Source organism: Cryptomeria japonica, chromosome 4, assembly GCF_030272615.1.
Source record: "Cryptomeria japonica chromosome 4, Sugi_1.0, whole genome shotgun sequence".
NCBI classification, from domain to species: Eukaryota; Viridiplantae; Streptophyta; class Pinopsida; order Cupressales; family Cupressaceae; genus Cryptomeria; species Cryptomeria japonica.
In genome coordinates this window covers 129,379,244-129,388,694 of record NC_081408.1, presented here as the reverse complement: position 1 = coordinate 129,388,694, position 9,451 = coordinate 129,379,244, and the positions used below count along the sequence as shown (strand labels likewise).

Here is a 9,451-nt window from a genome sequence, read left to right as displayed (position 1 = left end):
TTCACAGAATTTGCTCGATAGAGAAGCAGATTAACTCTAACTGACCCCAGAATATCTGCAACGCAGAGAGATTGAAGAGATTGCCACCAACACACACAAAAAACCAAGACCAAACGACCAAAAGGGCCTAAAAGCTAGGGGGTCCCTATCTGGGATAGGGTGATGTGTGATTAGGTCACAACACTACCCAAGCTGAATTTGCCTAAATTCCAGCATAAGTAGGTCTATGGGTAAGTCTGCATTTCAAAATGTTTATGGTACAAGTCTTACAGGAATTGTAGACTTAGTTGATCTTTGAGTAAAACCACATAACAATCAAGAAGCTACTGATTTTGTGGAAATATCCAAGAAATGCATAATCAAGTTAGGCTCAAATTGCAATGCATGAATGAGAAGTATAAGAAGAGTGTGGATTTGCATTGACGATGGACAATCTTTTAAGGAGACATGGTCATTGTACATCTATGCAAGAAAAGGTATCCCTAAGGGACTTATAACAAGTAAAAAGCTAGTGGATTGGGTCATGCAAAATTATGAAGAAAATAAAAGAGAATTCTTACCAAATTGATTTACCTAAAGACTTGGATATTAGACCTATCTTTATTGTTGCTGATCCATACTCATATTCAACCAGAGTCAATGATGATCAGGTGGAAGATGAGCAGAATGAGAAAAAAGGTGATTATTAGATCAAGTGTTTGGTAAAGAAGAATAGAGAGCATGCGGCATTAGTGTTGGATATTAAACTGATGGCTACATGGTCCAATTCTCATAAGCTATATTTTGTTAAAAGGGAAGGACTGTTGAATTCTTACAGCTCGTGGATCACAGAAGCTGACTTACTGAAGCACAGTCGAACAACTTTAGAACTAAGAAGTTTAGGTTTTCTGAGAGGAGGGTATGATGAGCATTGTCCTTAAACTTCTATTCCTCATGACCTATCAGTTGAGTTGACTCAATTTTTTAAGGACTTGTTATTGCTATTTTTAGTTAACTGTTTAGTAGTTCTATTACTATCAAATAGTTGTCATGCCTTTCTATTTTTAGATTGAAGAATAAAAATAGGACTGCATAACTGTGATAGCTTTGAGAGCTGGGCGATAGTAATTAATTAGGGTTAGTTTTTAGGGGTTTTGGGTGAGAAGAATAGGAGAGGGGAAGAGAAAAGGAAGACACGAAGTAGGAGACAGAACAAGATGGAATTAGCATGAAAATCTTATCTGTGTGATATTAGTATTTACCTTAGTATGAATAGAATACAATTTCTTATTATGCATTTCAAAGCCTTCTTAATTCTTAGTTATACCATTTTCTCTTTAAGCCTTCTTAATTCTTAGTTATACCATTTTCTCTTTATCTTCATGAGCTAGGTCAGAACAGAATTTGTTTTTCCTTTGAAGGCTCACCTGCAGGTTCAGAAATAGGTCTGCATCAAGGGATGACCCTAACATCAGAAGCTTAATACTTTCTAGTGTAAGCTTTTAAGTGGTGGCATGGAGTCATCACCATGACAGTGGTTGATTGAGTTGATAGTTGTTGTGAACTGAATCCAAAGAAAAAATTAATAGCAACCAAGGGGTGGTTGTTACATGTAGTAGCCAAATAAAAGAAGAAAATTTCTATAATGTGTACTTAAAAGTCACGAGACAAGACTGGAAATTGTAAACTTATGTGCATTTGGATTAATCTACGTACCACATTCACAGAAAATGAGCACTCTAAATTCTTGAGCCAAATTTAATTGCAGCATGAACAACTCCCACATATTTGCATACTCCCATCTAGGTTTATACAAAAACAAAGAAATGTCTTCTTATAAATGGACAAAACAGTTCAAAATGTTTACTACGCTTAATTTACCACAAAAGTTGATCATAATCATAGGCTGAAAATAGACAGGAACTTATATTGATTTGTGCCAACGAGTATCAAAATGTGTTGGAACTTTCACAAGGATGTCAAGAACCTTGGATCTTGTCCTTCAACATGAAAGATTAGAAAATAAGTCATTCATCAAAACAATTCAAACTAAATTGTACTTCCACAATTTCAACTCTAAGCTCAAGAAAAGAAATGTTCTTGGTCCACAACCACAGCTTCCCAATTGTCTCATCAGAGGTAACAAGCTTTAGGGAACTTAGTTCACAAACAGTTGAAGATAACGTCATCAAACGAAAACACTATCTCATATCAAGCTCCCTTAATTTGTTGACTTGTCCAATTTCCTTTGGAAGTTCTTTCAACCCCTCACATAGTGAAATGTCTAGATATTCCAACTATCCAAGTTTTCCAATTGACGCAGGAAGCTGTTCCAGGCGTGGCAATGCAGATAACCTTGACATTCTTAGATAGCTCATATTTCCAAAATCATAAGGCAAATTTTGAAGCAGATGGAAGTTGCTAATAGAACATGAAAGTGTAGAAGGGCATATTGCAAATACTGAGGGGTAACTCCTCCAAATCACTGCTGTGGTCCAGGTTAAAATCTGGTAGCTGGGTGTTGATGAAAGTGGATATATCTCCAAATCCTTCACATAAGCTCAAAAATAGCTTCTCTTAGTTCTGCAGTGCTTCAATGCTCAGTTTTTCACCAAGGGGTGGAATCAACCTCTCCAAGCGGACACTCTTGACTTGAGTGAGTGATGATAAGACAGTTGAAAATTGAAAACAGTAAGTGTTGCATCCAAAAAATCTAGATATTTTGAATAATTTACATAGACTGTTGAGTTCATCCTCTGAACAAGGGATTAGAATATTAGTATTAGTATTTCAATGTCAATCTGAAATAGATTTTGTGCATGACATAGAAGTTAAAGCAATATTATGCAGAAAAAAATGCTTGAATTTTGATTCTATTCCACAATTTGACAGTAAAGGTGAACATTAAAAATAATGGTTAGCATTTCCAAAAACTATGTATTTGAAAAAAATCCATGTGTAAATAACTCACCGGTGTGAATGGAGATGATTTGAATATCAAATACACTATCATTAAGGAACTCCCCTTCACCAAGCAAACTAGATTCCCTATTTGTTATGACCAACCTGTTGCTGTTGACTACATTGTCTTGGTGTGCCAAATACAAGGCCAGATCTCATATTACATCATGCTAAGAAAAGCATAGCTCCGAGGCATTTCCATATGGGATTGTTTTACTTTCCCTGTTATGTGCTAGCAAGTCAGCTTAGTGTTGAAAAATATATTTACAGAAGATCCAAGATATAAACTAATAAAAGGAAAGTCAATACCTTTGAATGCTGTGAAGTAACAGGTTTTTGCTTGCAAGTTCTAGATGAAATAGCAAAAGCATCATAGCTTTGTAGGTTTAAAAGATAAACCCAGATAACCAATAATGCATCTCTACTGATTTTCTTGTCCTCTGCAAATAACTCCAAGCATAAGACACACTAATCTAAGGAGTCAATACAGGCCTGCAGCAATCTAAAAATTACTTTTCTGTGATAATCTGAAATCTATTCTCCTTTACAAATCTTGTTCTTTGCCCTTTCCCAAACATATTATGGCTCCCAATACAAAGAGCTTTTAATTACCTTCAGAGCAAGTGGCATACCAGCACATTCTGCTTGCACACGCACTTCATAAAATGTAAAAAACATTTGTAAGCAAATGATTTCAGAAAACAACAAAATCTTATTAATAAAAAAATATTTTTTATGAGAATCCATAAAAAAAAATTATTTCAAAAAAATCCGTACCTCCTTTACTAGATTTGCATCTATAGTGCTTAGAATTGATCTGTCCAAAAATCCAGAAGCAAGAAAGCAACAGAAAACATCCTTCAACAACGGTAATTAATAGAACTGGTGCTAATGTAAAAAGCCAGCAGGTTCACCAGAGCATGGTAGCTCTTTAAGCTTTTCCTCAACCAACGGACATCTGCATCTGAATTTACCATATGATCTCGGAAATATGAGCAATCTAATAATATCAAGATTATTGACTTTACTGGTCCTGAAAGAGCTTCCAGTATAAATTGGGAAACTTGGACAGTTGGAATATCTAGATATTTCAGTATGAAAGAATTTGGAAGAACTTCCAGAGAAAATAGGACAACTCAAGAAATTGAGGGAGTTTGATGCGAGAGAATGTTCTCGTTTGAAGAGGTTACCTACAACTATTTGTGACCTAAGTTCCCTCAAGCTTCTTGTATGTGATGAGAAAATTGAGAAAGTGGTTGCTGGCCAAGAAAGTTTCTACTCCAGAGCTTAGAGTTAAAATTGTGGAAGCACATCTCTACCGTAAACTGCCAGCACATTGTGCACATAGTGTCAGTGCTTTCATGATGGCATTTTGTACTGAGCCATTGGTAATAGACCATGACAGAGAGGACATATCCGAGATAGCGAGGGCTAACTCTTCAAAATTGCTACTTCGATCCAGGTTAAAATGATATAAGATTGCTTGTACTGAATGTGGATATCTTTCCAAATCCTTCACATGAGCTCAAAGATATTTTCTCCAAGTTCTGTATTCTTCATAATTCTGTTTTTCAACAAGGGGTGAAATCAATATCTCCAAGTGGACACTCTTAGGGTTGAGCGAGTAAAGATAAGACATCTAGACCTTTCACTTACAATTGAATGCCATAAAAAAACTAGGATTTCAAATATGGGGGAAGATTCAAGAAAGTACTCTGTCCCACGAAAGATTAACAGAGCCTCTGTCTCAGGGAAATTCATATCATGCCAGTAATTTCCTCCAAAGGATCTGCATGTATAAATCACAAAGGGAATCCAATTAAAACATTTTGCATTAATTATGACTATTAATTATATAGTTTATGTTCCCGTCATATTGAAGTTGAAGCCAGGAATGGATATATTGAAGAAAAAAAGAGAGCTTATATTTCAGATGCAGAAATAAAAGAGTGCTTAATGTTACAGCATGAAAAATCTAATTTCTGAAAACAACAGTGTTGCATATTTTTGCTTATTAGGAAATCGAAAATCTAGAACATCCAAAAAAGTAGTTTACAGAAGCAGTTGAGCTTACCTGCTGAACAAGAAATTAGAATATCAAAGCCTTATAATAGGTCTTTTGAATTTACTTGAAGAGTGATACAAATGTTATGATATGAAGAAAATCATGTTTGAAATTCAAGTATAATCAAAGGTCATCAAAATAATGATAAATTCATTAAAAAAATAAAAAATAAAAATTGGGGGCCGAAATGTCTTTATAAAAGCTTTTGAATAACATACCAATGGAAATGGAGAGAATTTGACGGTCAAATGGATTGCACGATCATTATGCAACTGCCCTTACAAGGTCAGATTTGGCATTGCATTATGCTGAGAGAAGTATAGCTCCAAGGAATTTCTATATAGGATTGTTGTACTTCCCCTGTTTAGTGCAAGCATGTCAGCTTTGTGTTGAAAAATATGATTACAAAAGATCGAATATTAAAGGAAAGACAAATTACCTTGGGTTGCTACTTAAATTTAACAGGTTTCGGCTTGCAAATTCAGATAAGATACCAAAAGCGTCACACCTTTGCAGGTTTTGAACATAAACACAAGTATCCAATAGTACATCACCACATATTTTCTTGTCCTCTAGAAATAACACCAAGTCTAAGAAACAATCATTATCTGGATCACCTAAGGAGTCAATACTGGCCTGCACCAATCTACATAGCGAAGATTATCAATTTGTGATAAATCTGATGTTATTCTCCTTCACAAATATGATTACAAAAGATCGAATATTAAAGGAAAGACAAATTACCTTGGGTTGCTACTTAAATTTAACAGGTTTCGGCTTGCAAATTCAGATAAGATACCAAAAGCGTCACACCTTTGCAGGTTTTGAACATAAACACAAATATCCAATAGTGCATCACCACATATTTTCTTGTCCTCTAGAAATAACACCAAGTCTAAGAAACAATCATTATCTGGATCACCTAAGGAGTCAATACTGGCCTGCAGCAATCTACATAGCGAAGATTATCAATCTGTGATAAATCTGATGTTATTCTCCATTCCAATCCACTAGGGCTCCCATGCGAAGATCTCCCAATCACCTTCAGAGCAAGTGGCAGATCATCACATTCTGCTTGCACCTGCACATCATAAAATGCATAGAAAGTTATTAGCAGACCATGTTGGACAACATAATCTTATTAATAAATAATTAATTCAGAAAACAACAATAATTTCATGAAATCCAAACCTCCTTTACTATATTTGCATCTGTAGCTCTTAAAATGTCTGTCCAAAAGACCAGAAGCACAGAGGCAACAGAGCATCCTCTGGGCCCAACAATGGTAGTTGAGAGCGTTCTGCAGTGGGGGCTGTGGGGATTGTGGATTTATCTCTGGTAGCTCTAAAAGTTTTGTATCATTGACCTTCAAATAATAAGTTTTCCACACATTTTCTGCGGAAAACAATGAACATAACCAGTAAATCAACTAATAAAAGAAACACTTCCTATCCCATTATAGTATAAAATAAAACCAATAAATCAATCCAGGATAAGAGCACAGTTTATCTCCTTTTATACACACATTCAAAGAGAGGAAAACTCAGAATAAAAGAGAATGGGCTTATTAATAAGAGCTCAAAACATTCAGGAAAACATGAACATAATTTAGAGGGGATTTAACCTTTAATTTGAAGATGATTTCATAGACAAAACTCTAGAGTACTCTTCCCACCACCTCCTGCATATTGCACACCAACCACCGACACCTCGCTGTGGAACAAAACTCCCTCCAAATCCCCAATACATTTCTCCAACCCCACACAAAACTGAGATTTTCCAGAACATTACAAATACGTAGAATCAATCACCATTTCTGAACTGTCAATAAATTAATAGAAGCCATTTGTTTAACTTCTCACAAACCATTTTCTTTTTTGCTTTGAAACGCTCTCGTGCATTTCTTCCTTATATAATAGACGGGCAAAAATCGAACGACTCGGTATTGAAGTTTCCATGAAACCAGCATTCTCAGCGTACACGCGCATGGATCTGTATTAGATTTTGTTTTCCTACTACCAACCTTATCGCATTTGTTTCCTATAAACTCGTAGAACAAATCAATTTCAAAGTCATGTTGGTGGGGCTTTCTTGCTAGTCTATTTCTTCCATTCCTGGTACCACGAGAAGCTGACGTTTCTAGCCGTTTGTTTTATTTATGGGAAAACAAATTCTTCTAAGCAATTATTGTTGCCGAGTTTACTTGTTCAGTAAAATATATATACGTGGTGAAGTATAGATTGACAAAATATCTTATGTTTAAGTGCATTGCATATTAATTTATTATTAAAAAAAATGTTCAACAGTATTGTATGTTAATTTATTAAAGAGTTGTTTTAGTTTTTAGGTTTTTTAAATATAATAATAAAAATATTTTTAGTTATTTATTAGATTAAATTAATTTTAAAATTAGTGAGTAAAATTTTGTGATTTAAATATAAAGAATGATGGATTGATGTTGGTGAAGTGATTGTAATAGTCAAACAAGGAGTCTCACATTTGCATCCATAATATAGAAAATAATAATGTTGTAACTACTAAGGGTTTGGGCACATTCTTAGTTTAGTACTAATGATATGTGAGACAAGTGGTGGTGGCTTTGTCTAAATGTTCTTGTCCTTTTAGTGAGCCCTTCAAGAAGGCTGATAAATCTTGTTATTCAAGAACACCACTTGCTACAAGTGTTTTATCCTCTTCCATTTTATTTGTGTGTTCATTTTTTGAAACCTCTTTTTCCCTTGAGGGGAATTGGTCTTGTCACAACGCTCTCTAAGTTTTGGAAGAAGGAGAATTTATTCCTAAGAAATGTCATGCAATTTAGAAATTTCTCCCTATAGAATCAAACTGATTTTTTTAGAATTATTCTTAGTTTTAAAGAGGTGGATTTTGAGAGAGTATCATTAGACCTATGTTTTTAACCAACATATTTGAGCATGAAAAAGTTTGGTGTGTGATAGACTTACAATACAAGTTTATTGTATGAGAATATCAATAGAGATTTAATCCTTGATACATTCTTTATTTTCAAGAGATCAAGGTAGTTGATTTTGTATTCTTGTCATGTATCATTTCACATGGCCAAATTTTTTTAGTTTCAAATCACAAGTAAGGATGTGGTGATGTTGTGAGAATTATGGCTAGAAATTGGCAAGCCCATTATGTTACACATGGTTGTGACACTTATAACAAGGCTTTGCGATCTATGTTCAACATTAACATCAAAGTCTTTGCAATTCTCAAATCTATGCCTTGAATGGTGTAGCTCAAAGGATCCTTTTTTGGTCCTAGCTCACATATGAACTATTTGAGGCCTTCAACGTCATTTTTAATATGGTTGTGGTATTCTCTAAGAAGTAATTGTAAATTGAATTTTATGAGTATCTCAGATAGGAGAGGAGTGGAGGGAATTTAGAAAATTGAAGATATATATTAGTTGACTCTATCACATTTTGGGGTCTTGCATCTAGTTTTAACTTCATAATGAACTTCATATTTTCCTATGCCTATTTAACTTTTTATTCTTTAATTGGGTGTATAACACCTAGGTGTTCTAACTTTTTTGAGTGCTACAACATAGTCTTACTTTCAAATTTCTTATCTAGTGTCATAAGGTGAGAACATAGTGATAATCTATTATCTAAACTAAGATGTTTTCTTTGGGGGCGTAATTATGTGTAATAGTGAAATCAAGAACTTATTTAAGATGTTAAATATAGGTTGGATACTAGTAACATATGATAAAATAACCAAACATTCTAATGTGATTATTTTTTCTTGTCAGAGAGCTAACTTTCCTCACTCTTTATATGAACCTTAAGGAGATTAAAATAATAATACACCATAGGGAACCTTGAACCATCAAAAGTGAACCATGTGAAATTTGTGACTCTTATAGACATGATGACAAAGACTTGCATGAAATGTAAGACATCACTTACATTAGTTATGTGATGGGTAGCCTTCACACAAGGCTTCAATGGGTGAAGGTTGTGTAAAGGCAATCCTTCATCTATTGAAGATGTTAAGTAATAACAATTTAAATGTCACACATAATTACATGAAAAAATATATGTCAATTGCAGACCATTCCAAAATATACTAATACACTTATTCATATATACAAAATATTCTCATTCATAAACAACATGCTTTCAATAAATTAAAACATAAATTAAATTATCAATTTATAAAAGAAGAGAAGAGAATGATACTAAGTTAATCTAAACCATTGGAGTTTGCTCTATATACTAAAATCTTTTTGCAATCTTGACTTAATTTTCAAGAAAGGTCTGAGATAAATGTTTTTCTTATTTTCTTAATTTTCAAGAAAGGTCTGAGATAAATGTTTTGCATTCCTTCATATTGGAAATCTATGTCCACTTTAGTGTTTACATGGCTATTTCATAAGAAACAGTTATGGCTAATTTCTTTGGCAAATCACCTGTC

General features: G+C 34.1%; 1 long non-coding RNA gene across 8 annotated transcripts; it reads right to left on the bottom strand.

Annotated features, from left to right (window-relative positions):
* Positions 1-1,881: 1,881 nt before the first annotated feature.
* LOC131079854 (uncharacterized) lies at positions 1,882-7,022 on the bottom strand. 8 transcript variants are annotated; one of them, XR_009372251.1, is made up of 9 exons: positions 6,630-7,021; positions 6,197-6,400; positions 5,750-6,086; positions 5,445-5,651; positions 5,224-5,365; positions 4,597-4,729; positions 3,718-4,504; positions 3,250-3,596; positions 1,882-3,162 (listed from the first exon to the last, which is right to left on the bottom strand). It is a non-coding gene; the product is annotated as an uncharacterized LOC131079854 (long non-coding RNA). The 8 variants fall into 8 exon arrangements; XR_009372252.1 differs by having other exon boundaries at positions 4,655-4,729; XR_009372253.1 differs by having other exon boundaries at positions 1,882-2,625; positions 2,951-3,162; positions 3,718-4,729; positions 6,630-7,020.
* Positions 7,023-9,451: the final 2,429 nt, after the last annotated feature.